Raw genomic sequence first — 12,197 nt, forward strand, 5'->3', positions numbered from 1 at the left:
GGGTGTAAATATTTTCTGGAAGCCCTATATGTGGGCCTGAATAAAAAGCTCATATAAGGAAGGAACTACATAGACGGCTGTTTAATAACCGAGTCATAACTAGGCCCGTCACAAATTTTATTTGGAGACGACTTAAAATATTTAGCAATTGACCGTAAAAAATAAAAAAAAATCTATAAAAGTGGTTACGTAGTATACTCAAAACCATGGCCATTTCAACTTGCTAACATTCAATTAGTTTAAATATGATTTTGGATGAAACCAAAAAATAAATTCAGCTGAGCTCTGGGAGAGGTGCGAGAGGAGCAGGGGACGAAGTGTGTAACCAGTTTGGGTGTGGCACAGAGGTAGAGAGAGAGAGAAAGGTGCCAAACCGACTCGCTCTAGCTAGACAAACTTGTTGCTGCCATTGGTTATATCTTGCTCAGCCCTAATTGATGTGCTCTCTGTCACCTGAAGCTGCATGGCAAATTGTCCAGGAACACAAGGAAAGCACAAAGGGCCCCTTCCATCTCTGACGGGGCCAAAATGTATCTCTGTTACAGTATCCAGAGGACAGACTATTCTGACAGACTAATCGCTATATTATCGGACATGTTCTCTGAAGAGAACTCTGATGCTGTCTACATGGATGTGTGACCTCGGTGGTAACATGACCTCGGTGGTAACATGACCTCGGTGGTAACATGACCTCGGTGGTAACATGACCTCGGTGGTAACATGACCTCGGTGGTAACATGACCTCGGTGGTAACATGACCTCGGTGGTAACATGACCTCGGTGGTAACATGACCTCTGTGGTAACATGACCTCTGACCTCTGGACAGGGTGAACTCTAAATGACAATTCAAAAGAAAAAAGGGGGTTCCGTCTTCTCTGGAATGATGTCGTAGTTACAACGTTCCTCCACACAAGCCTTTATGCTGTGACACCCTGTGGAGATCGGGCCTTGCTGGTCAGTTAACTGTAAACTTGGTATCGTTTGATTGGTCAAAGGTCGTTAGTTTTGGGTTGAGAAGGTATCCTTCTTCTTCTTCTTGCAGAGTGCATAGCCATATTAGGCGCATTACCGCCACCTACTGGACTGGAGTGTGATGAGACTACGGAGGTGTTCTAGAACGTTCACTCTAGTCTACACGAATGAGGAAGTATAGCAAGTTTCTTATTATTATCGGTGGCCTTAAGTAGTGGTACAAAGTATATTTTATCAAAGTAACTCTGGTTCTTCCTTTCCTGTGGCGGTCCTCACGAGAGCCAGTTTCATCATAGCGCTTAATGGTTTTTGCGACTGCACTTGAAGAAACTTTCAAAGTTATTTGAAATTTTTCCGATTGACTGACCTTCATGTCTTAAAGTAATGATGGACTGTCGTTTCTCTTTGCTTATTTAAGCTGTTCTTGCCAGAATATGGACTTGGTTTTTTACCAAATAGTCCCTTTAATAATGGAACACTGGTCCCTTTAATAATGGAACACTGGTCCCTTTAATAATGGAACACTGGTCATTTTAATAATGTTTACATACTGTTTTACACATTTCATATGTATATACTGTATTCTAGTCAAGGCCATCCTATTCAACTATTGCTGTTTATATTCAATTATATCATTCATATTCTTCAGATATACAACATATTCTATCCACATACTGTKCATAATGTCMATACATCCCACCACATATATATACTGTATATATATTTATATATGTGGTGGGATGTATAGACATTATGGACAGTATGTGGATAGAATATGTAGTATATCTGAAGAATATGAATATACAGWACCAYTCAAAAGTTTGYACACATCTACTCATTCAAGGGTTTTTCTTGATTTTTTACTATTTTCTACATTGTAGAATAATAGCGAAGACATCAAAACTGATTGTGGAGGCCAGGTCATCTGATGCAGCACTCCATTGCTTTCCTTCTTGGTCAAATAGCCCATAAACAGCCTGGAGGTGTGTTAGGTCATTGTCCCCTTGAAAAACAAATGATAGTCCCACTAAGCCCAAACCAGATGGGATGGTGTATTGCTGCAGAATGCTGTGGTAGCCATGCTGGTTAAGTGTGCCTTGAAGTCTAAATAAATCACTGACAGTGTCACTAGCAAAGCACCCCCACACCATCACACCTCCTCCTTGCTTCACGGTGGGAACCACACATGCGGAGATCATCCGTTCACCTACTCTGCATCTCACAAAGACACAGCGGTTGGAACCAAAAATCTAAAATTTGGACTCATCAGACCAAAGGACAGACCAAAGGACCATGGTCTAATGTCCATTGCTCTTGTTTCTTGGCCCAAGCAAGTCTCTTCTTATTGGTGTCCTTTAGTAGTGGTTTCTTTGCAGCAATTCGACCACGAAAGCCTGAATCACTCAGTCTCCTCTGAACAGTTGATGTTGAGATGTGTCTGTTACTTGAACTCTGTGAAGCATTTATTTGGGCCGCAATTTCTGAGGCTGGTAACTCTAAAGAACTTATCCTCTGCAGCAGAGGTAACTCTGGGTCTTCCTTTCCTGTGGCGGTCCTCATGTGAGCCAGTTTCATCATAGCGCTTGATGGTTTTTTGCGACTGCACTTGAAGGAACTTTCAAAGTTCTTGAAATGTTCCGTATTGGCTGACCTTCATGTCTTAAAGTAATAAAGGACTGTCATGTCTCTTTGCTTATTTGAGCTGTTCTTGCCATAATATGGACTTGGTCTTTTACCAAATAGGGCTATCTTCTGTGTACCACCCCTACCATGTCACAACACAACTGATTGGCTCAAACACATTAAGAAGGAAAGAAATTCCACAAATTCAACTTTTAACAAGGCGCACCTGTTAATTGAAATACATTCCAGGTGAAGCTGGTTGAGAGAATGCCAAGCGTGTGCAAAGTTGTCATCAAGGCAAAGCGGGGCTACTTTGAAGAATCTTATTTTTATTTGTTTAACACTTTTTTGGTTACTACATGATTCCACGTGTTATTTCAAAGTGTTGATGTCTTCACTATTATTCTACAATGTAGAAAACGGTAAAAATAAATAAAAAAACACTTGGTTGAGTAGGTTTTAAAAAACTTTTGACCGGTAGTGTATTTCATATTTTGACATTGGAACTATAGTATTAATGTTGTCATGTATGGCTCCTTGACATGCCATCTGGTTCCCAGAAAGCCCACGTCAGACGGGACCCAACCGAGGCACCCCCACGTCAGACGGGACCCCACGAGGCACCCCCGCGTCAAATGGGACCCCACCGAGGCACCCCCGCGCCAGACGGGACCCCACCGAGGCTTCCCCGCGCCAGACGGGACCCCACCGAGGCACCCCCGCGCCAGACGGGACCCCACCGAGGCACCCCCGCGTCAGACGGGACCCCACCGAGACACGCCCGCGTCACACGGGACCCAACCGAGGCACCCCCGCGTCACACGGGACCCAACCAAGGCACCCCCACACGAGATTACACCTTCGGATGTTATAAATGGAATGGAGGTCTGTTGTTCTGTCTCTTATCCTGTCCACGGAGGAAGGCTTCTAGGCCTCGTAGGCAATCTCTTTGTTCGTGCTTCTAAGAAATCTTCGGATCTTAAATGTCTAGAAGTATGCTTTGTAATAGCTGTTAATGTTTTGTAACTTAAGCTTTATGCCTTGTATATGAAACCATTCATTTATTATATAATACCTGCTTTGATATTTGCTCCTCGTGACCATGCCTTGATCTTAGTCAGCTTAACTCATAATACTTGATAGCACATGGTTTAACTGTTTAACTGTAGTCTCACATGGTTTAAAGTCTCTTGCATATTGCTATTTATCTTATAGAGCCAGATATTATTATAAAATATAAATATTTTAAAATTGGCTGATTGCTTAGTCTTATTAGGGGTCGCATGAGATGTATACAGTCAGGGCATTCGGAAAGAATTCAGACCCCTTCCCTTCTTCCACATTGTGTTACGTTACAGCCTTATTCTAAAATGGATTAAATAAAATAAAAATGTAATCAATCTACACACAATACCACAATGACAAAGTAAAAAAAAAATGTAAATGTTTAAAAAACAAAGAGTTATGCCTTCGTTAAATAAGTATTCAGACCCTTTGCTACGAGACACGAAATTGAGCTCAGATGCATCCTGATTGGACATGATTTGTCTATAAAGGTCCCACAGTTGACAGTGCATGTCAGGGCAAAAATCAAGCCATGAGGTTGAAGGAATTGTCCGTAGAGCGCTGAGACAGGTTTGTGTCGAAGCACAGGTCTGGGGAAGGGTAACAAAAAATGTCTGAAGCATTGAAGGTCCCCAAGAACACAGTGACCTCCATCATTCTTAAATGGAGGAAGTTTGGAACCACCAAGACTCTTCCTAGAGCTGGCCACCCGGCCAAACTGAGCAATCGGGGGAGAAGGCCTTGGTCAGGGAGGTGACCAAGAACCTGATGGTCACTGACAGAGCTCCAGAGTTCCTCTGTGGAGATGGGAGAACTTTCCAGAAAGACAACCATCTCTGCAGCACTCCACCAAATCAGGCCGTTATGGTCATGACCAGACAGAAGCCACTCCTCAGTAAAAGGCACATGACAGCCCGCTTGGAGTTTGCCAAAAGGCACCTAAAGGACTCTCAGACCATGAGAAACAAGATTCTCTGGTCTGATGAAACCAATATTCAACTCTTTGGTCTGAATGCCAAGCAACACTATCGGAAACCTGGCACCATCCCAACAGTGAAGCATGGTGGTGGCAGCATCATGTTGTGGGGATGTTTTTCAGTGGTAGGGACTGGGAGACTAGTCAGGATCAAGGGAAAGATGAACGGAGCAAAGTACAGAGAGATCCTTGTCGAAAACCTGCTCCAGAGCGCTCAGGACCTTAGACTGGGGCAAAGGTTCACCTTCCAACAGGACAATGACCCTAAGCACACAGCCAAGAGAACACATGAGTGGCTTCGGGACAAGTCTCTGAAATTCCTTGAGTGGCCCAGCCAGAGCCAGGACTTGAACCCGATCGAACATCACTGGAGAGACCTGAAAATAGCTGTGCAGCGACGCTCCCCATCCAACCTGGCAGCGCTTGAGAGGATCTGCAGAGAAGAATGGGAGAAACTCCCCAAATACAGGTGTGCCAAGCTTGTAGCATCATACCCGAGAAAACTCAAGTCTGTAATCGCTGCCGAAGGTGACTTTAACAAAGTACTGAGAAAAGGTGTCTGAATACTTATGTAAATATGATATTTCAGTGTTACATGTTTTATACATTTGCTAACATTTCTATAAACCGTTTTTTGCTTTGTGATTCTGGGGTATTGTGATGTCATTATGGGGTATTGTGATGTCATTATGGGGTATTGTGATGTCATTATGGGGTATTGTGCATAGATTGATGAGGGGGGAAAAACTATTTAATCAATTTTAGAACAAGGCTTTAACAAAATGTGGGAAAAGTCAAGGGGGTCTGAATACTTTCCAAATGCCCTGTCTATCAAATATTACCCAGTACAGTCGTACTCGTCTAGGCTGCATCAAAATCCTCGTAAAGAAGCTAGCTAGCGAAGTTAACATCTAGCTAGCTAGATACTAGAGTCCATTTTGCTGCACTCCCTGTCCTTGTCTTCAACAACTCCATTCATATCAAACAGCCTGTTGGTAAATCACTGTAGCCTACTCCTCATTTAGCCAACGTACTTTCCTATTTATTTATTTCTATTTTATTACATTGATTATAAATCTCCCACTTCACTTGCTACAGATGGTGCCTGACTGTAGCGCCGATGTGATTGACACCAATAGCAACCAGCTACACCTGTGAAATGTGTATAGTCTACCAATAACAACCAGATACACCTGTAAAACGTGTGTAGTCCACCAATAACAAACAGATACACCTGTAAAACGTGTGTAGTCCACCAATAACAACCAGATACACCTGTAAAACGTGTGTAGTCTACGGGTCTTTATGGGACACACTCATAAAAACTGTAATAAAACTGTTTTTACAACATGTTGAATGGTCTATCCTATGTAGTAATGTAACAGTGTCTTCAGAAAGTATTCATACCCCTTAACTTATTCTACATTTTGTTGCATTACATCCTGAATTCAAGATAGATTAAATATTTCTCCCCCCCCCCCACCACCTTCACTCCATAATGACAAAGTGAAAACTTTTTTTTTTTCTATAAAATTGAGCTCATGTGAATCCAATTGATTGGAAACCACCTGTGTCCAAATCAATCTCTTGGACATGATTTAGAAAGAAAACCAGGTCCCACAGTTGACAGTACACGTCTACTATACCATGGAGAACCACAGAACTGACGTAGATGGAGCTACTCAGACTCTCAGACTCTACCTACAGCCAGCCATCCGACCAAACTGAGCAACCAGGCAAGAAGGACCTTGGCCAGGGAGGTGACCAAGAACCCAATGATCACTGACAGAACTACAGAGTTCCTTGGCTGAGATGGGAGAACCTTCCAGAAGGACAACAGTCTCTACAACACTCCACCAATCTGGGCTTTATGGGGGGAGTGGCCAGACGGAAACCACTCCTGAGAAACAAGGCACATGACAGCATGTCTGGAGTATGCAAAAAGGCACGTGAAAAACTCAGCGCGTAAGGCAAAAGAATATGTGGTCTGATGAGACAAATTGAACTCTTGAGCCTGAATGAAAAGTGCTGTCTGGAGAAAACCAGGCACAGCTAATCACCAGTCTAACACCATCCCTACCGTGAAGAATGGTGGTGGCAGCATCATGCTATGGGGATGCTTTTCAGCAGCAGGGACTGGGACACTGGTAAGGACAGAGGGGAACAATGAATGGAGGCAAATACAGGTAAATCCTTGATGAGAACCAGCTTCAGAGTGCAAACGACTTTACACTGGGGGCAAAGATTCACATTCCAACAGGACAATGACCAAGCACACAGCCAAAGCAACACTGGAACAGCTTCAGAACTAGAATGTATAAGTCATTGAGTGGCCCAGCCAAACCCCAGACTTAAATCCCATTGAAAATCTATGGAAAGACTTGAAGATTGCTATTCACCGCCACTCCCCATCTAACTTAACAGAGCTTGAGAAATATGCAAAGCTGATACAGACCTATCCAAGACGACTCAAAACTGATACAGACCTACCCAAGACGACTCAAAGCTGATACAGACCTACCCAAGACGACTCAAAACTGATACCGACATACCCAAGACGACTCAAAACTGATACAGACCTACCCAAGACGACTCAAAGCTGATACAGACCTACCCAAGACGACTCAAAACTGTAAACACCGCCAAAGGTGCTTCTACAAAGTATTGACTCAGGGGTGTGGATACTTATGTAAATGAGATATTTATGTATTTAAACATTTCTAAAAAAATGTTTTCACTTTGTCATTATGGAGTATTGTGTGTAGATGGGAAACAAATATATTTCATAAATTCTGAATTCAGACTGTAACAACAAAATGTGTAATAGGTCAAAGGGTATGTATACTTTCGGAAGGCATTGTACTTCCTTCAAAGTAGAGGGAACCTACCCTACATACACTACTTCCTTCAACAGTTGCCCTACTTCAAGTCACAGTAGGGTTAAGATCTAACAGTTAACCCACTTTGAAAGCATTATAATCTTTCCATGTTGTTTTCAGATGTAAAAAAAACGCATAACTCATCTATCTTCTAAAAGGGGAATTTTAACTCAACAAGCAAAGCTAGATGCACTGGAAGCCAGTGTTGCTGTTTGATGAAGGTGCCTGTATGACTACATGACAAGTAGCGAGTGGCTAATTCTGCTTTAAAAAGCCTGAGAAGTATCTCATTCTGTGGATGTGAACCCCCACTGGTAACAATGTAGTGGTGACACTAAGGTCAGAGCTAAGTGATGTGGATGATGACAAACAGGGACATGCTGTTAAACTAGGACCTGGCCTGGTCTTTATCCCCACTGTACAGCCAGTAGCTCAGAGACCGGGCCTCCCCCAGACAGACAGACAGACAGAGAGAGACCGGGCCTCCCCCAGACAGACAGACAGACAGACAGACAGACAGAGACCGGGCCTCCCCCAGACAGACAGACAGAGAGACAGACGAGACGGGCCTCCCCCAGACAGACAGACCAGAGACCGGCCTCCCCAGACAGACAGACAGACAGACAGACAGACACAGACAGACAGACAGACAGACCAGACAGAGAGGGCCCAGACAGAAACAGACAACCCCCCGCAGACAACAGACAGACAGACGAGACGGGCCTCCCAACAGACAGACAGACAGAGACCGGGCTCCCCAGACAGACAGACAGAGACCAGGGCCTCCCCAGACAGACAGACAGAGACGGGCCCCCAGACAGACAGACAGAGACCGGCTCCCGACAGACAGACAGACAGAGCCGGCTCCCCCAGACAGACAGACAGAGACCGGGCCTCCCCCAGACAGACAGACAGAGACCGGGCCCTCCCCAGACAGACAGACAGAGACCGGGCCTCCCCAGACAGACAGACAGAGACCGGGCCTCCCCAGACAGACAGACAGAGACCGGGCTCCCCCAGCAGACAGACAGAGACCGGGCCTCCCCCAGACAGACAGACAGAGACCGGGCTCCCCAGACAGACAGACGACCGGGCTCCCCAGACAGACAGACAGAGCCGGGCTCCCCCAGACAGACAGAGACGCGGCCTCCCCCAGACAGACAGAGACCGGGCCTCCCCCAGACAGACAGAGACCGGGCCTCCCCCAGACAGACAGAGACCGGGCCTCCCCAGACAGACAGAGACCGGCGCCTCCCCAGACAGACAGAGACCGGGCCTCCCCAGACAGACAGAGACCGGGCCTCCCCCAGACAGACAGAGACCGGGGCCTCCCCCAGACAGACAGAGACCGGGCCTCCCCAGACAGACAGAGACGGGCCTCCCCCAGAACGACAGAGACCGGGCCTCCCCAGACAGAACAGAGACCGGGCTCCCCCAGACAGACAGAGACCGGGCCTCCCCAGAAGCAGAGACCGGGCCTCCCCAGTAGACGAGACCGGGCCTCCAGATAGACAGAGACCGGCCTCCCCCAGATAGACAGAGACCGGGCCTCCCCAGATAGACAGAGACCGGGCCTCCCCAGATAGACAGAGACCGTGGCCTCCAGATAGACAGAGGACCGGCTCCCCAGATAGAAAGACCGGGCCCCCAGAGACGGACCGGCCTCCCCAGATAGACAGAGACGGGCTCCCAGACAGACAGAGACTAACATCATCACTAGGCTCTAATTGCTGGTGCATAGAGACTAGTAAGAGTGTGAGATTGTTTGAAACAGTGGGTGTGGATTTACTGAGTGACATGCAAATTAATTCAAATTCTGAACGAATAATGCACCTATGAGACTTGGCTCTAAATCGAGGCGGGAGGGTCGTCAGTAGTTAACACAGCCACAAAGTCGTTAAACCCTGCCAATTTTTACAATTTCTCTTCTTAAAATCAGATTTTTAAAACTAACCCTAACCTTGATTCTGAGTTCGGGCAATAAAGTTTAAGCAAACTATTTCTAAGATGCGTACTTTTAGATTTTCCGAACTCACTTCCTTGTTTATATCACTTGTGCTGCTATACGCTTTGAAATCCACAACGTAGGGGGGGGGGTTCTAAAGGGTACACTAGATGGTGATGGACAGGATCAGCCAATTAAAAGAAAGCAGGCTGTGTTCGCCACTCCTGCCATGGACTACCATTCTGAGGCGCTGTAAAAACCAGACGGTTTGACAGAGAGAAGAAGACGACTGGTGGATGAGATTACACAGAGAGAGGACAGTCACACACAGAGAGAGAGAGGACCAGTCACACACAGAGAGAGAGAGGACCAGTCACACAAGAGAGAGAGGGCAGTCACACAGAGAGGAGAGGGACCAGTCACACAGAGAGAGAGAGGCCAGTCACCACAGAGAGAGAGAGGGACCAGTCACACACAGAGAGAGAGAGGGACCAGTCACACAGAGAGAAGAGGACAGTACACAGAGAGAGAGAGGGACCAGTCACACACAGAGAGAGAGAGGACCAGTCACACACAGAGAGAGAGAGGACCAGTACACACAGAGAGAGAGAGGACCAGTCACACAGAGAGAGAGAGGACCAGTCACACAGAGAGAGAGAGGACCAGTCACCACAGAGAGAGAGAGACCAGTCACACACAGAGAGAGAGGGACCAGTCACACACAGAGAGGAGAGGACCAGTCACACACAGAGAGAGGAGGACCAGTCACACACAGAGAGAGACAGTCAGAGAGAGAACCAGTCACAAGAGAGAGAGAGGACCAGTCACACAGAGAGAGAGAGGACCAGTACACACGAGAGAGAGAGGACCAGTCACAGAGAGAGAGAGAGAGGACCAGTCACACAGAGAGAGAGAGAAGGACCAGTCACACACAGAGAGAGAGAGGACCGGTCACACAGAGAGAGAGAGAGGACCAGTCACACACAGAGAGAGAGAGACCGTCACACAGAGAGAGAGGAGGACCAGTCACAACAGAGAGAGAGAGAGGACCAGTCACACACAGAGAGGAGAGAGGACCGGTCACACACAGAGAGAGAGAGGACAGTCACACACGAGAGAGAGAGGACCAGTCCAACCAGAGAGGAGAGAGGAACCGGTCACACAGAGAAGAGAGAGAGGACCAGTCACACACAGAGAGAGAGAGGACCAGTCACACACAGAGAGAGAGAGGACCGGTCAGACAGAGAGAGAGAGGACCAGTCACACCAGAGAGAGAGAGGACCAGTCACACACACAGAGAGAGAGAGCAGTCACACACAGAGAGAGAGGAGGACAACAACGCTGGTCTCCCAGTGCACCCCATCACAACGCTGGTCCTCCAGTGCCACCCATCACAACGTGGTCCTCCAGTGCCACCTCACCTCCATCACACGCTGGTCCTCCCAGTGCCGACCCACCACAACGCTGGTCCTCCCAGTGCCACCCCATCACAACGCTGGTCCTCCCAGTGCCACCCCATCACAACGCTGGTCCTCCCAGTGCCACCCCATCACAACGCTGGTCCTCCCAGTGCCACCCCATAACAACGCTGGTCCTCCCAGTGCCACCCCATCACAACGCTGTAACTTAGACCTGTAGTACCCACTAGGGTTGCACAATTAAATCACATTTGTCACATTCATATTGAAATTGCAGACAGGCTCCGTTACCATGCAGACAGACAGGCCCCGATACCATGCAGACAGACTATGAAAGCAAGTTCAAGTAACTATGAAAGTAAGTTCAAGTAACTACTACATTATAACTAGGCCTGCAGCAAAACGATCATCATCACTACCAGGATGCAGAAGAAATAGGAAAAATCAGGCCTAACCGCCTGTTACCCTGACGAGAATCAACTGAGAACCTTTTGCATATATAATCTTAATAGTGTATATCCGTGGCCCCCAGCGTTAAAATTACGGTCCGGTACATAAATATCTTCAATGATCATTCACAACACCGCAGCGACTGAAAGAGTACAGAGAATTTCAGAGAAGAATGATTTCCAGAACGATGAAAAACCCGGTGTGTATTCCCATTTGGCCTGTCATGTGACCGGACCGGTCCTGATCAAAACCAAGCGGAGGACCGTGTCCCAAATACCACCCTACATCTAGTGAACTACTTTTCTGTCACAAGCCAAAAGCATTTTTTAAATTTATTTTATTTACCTAGGCAAGTCAGTTAAGAACAAATTCTTATTTACAATGACGGCATACCCCGGCCAAATTCAGACGACGCTGGGCCAATTGTGTGCCGCCCTACGGGACTCCTAATCACGGCCGGTTGTGATACAGCCTGGAATCGAACCAGGGTCTGTAGTGACGCCTCTAGCACTGAGATGCAGTGCATTTAGACCGCTGGGCCACTCGGGGGGCCCTAAATAGGGAATAGGGCTCTTGTCTAAAGTAGTGTACTATATAGGGAATAGGGCTCTGGTCTAAAGTAGTGCACTATATAGGGAATAGGGCTCTGGTCTAAAGTAGTGCACTATATAGGGAATAGGGCTCTTGTCAAAAAGGGAGGTGTGTCTCTACTGCTAGAGTTATTAAATCCAATCTAACAACCAGTTAGTTCACTGTTCAGACTGTRTCAGGGGGTACCGAGCTCTCAGACTGTCTCAGGGTGTACCGAGCTCTCAGACTGTCTCAGGGTGTACCGAGCTCTCAGACTGTCTCAGGGTGTACCGAGCTC

This window comes from Salvelinus sp. IW2-2015, unplaced genomic scaffold (assembly GCF_002910315.2).
Source record: "Salvelinus sp. IW2-2015 unplaced genomic scaffold, ASM291031v2 Un_scaffold6015, whole genome shotgun sequence".
NCBI classification, from domain to species: Eukaryota; Metazoa; Chordata; class Actinopteri; order Salmoniformes; family Salmonidae; genus Salvelinus; species Salvelinus sp. IW2-2015.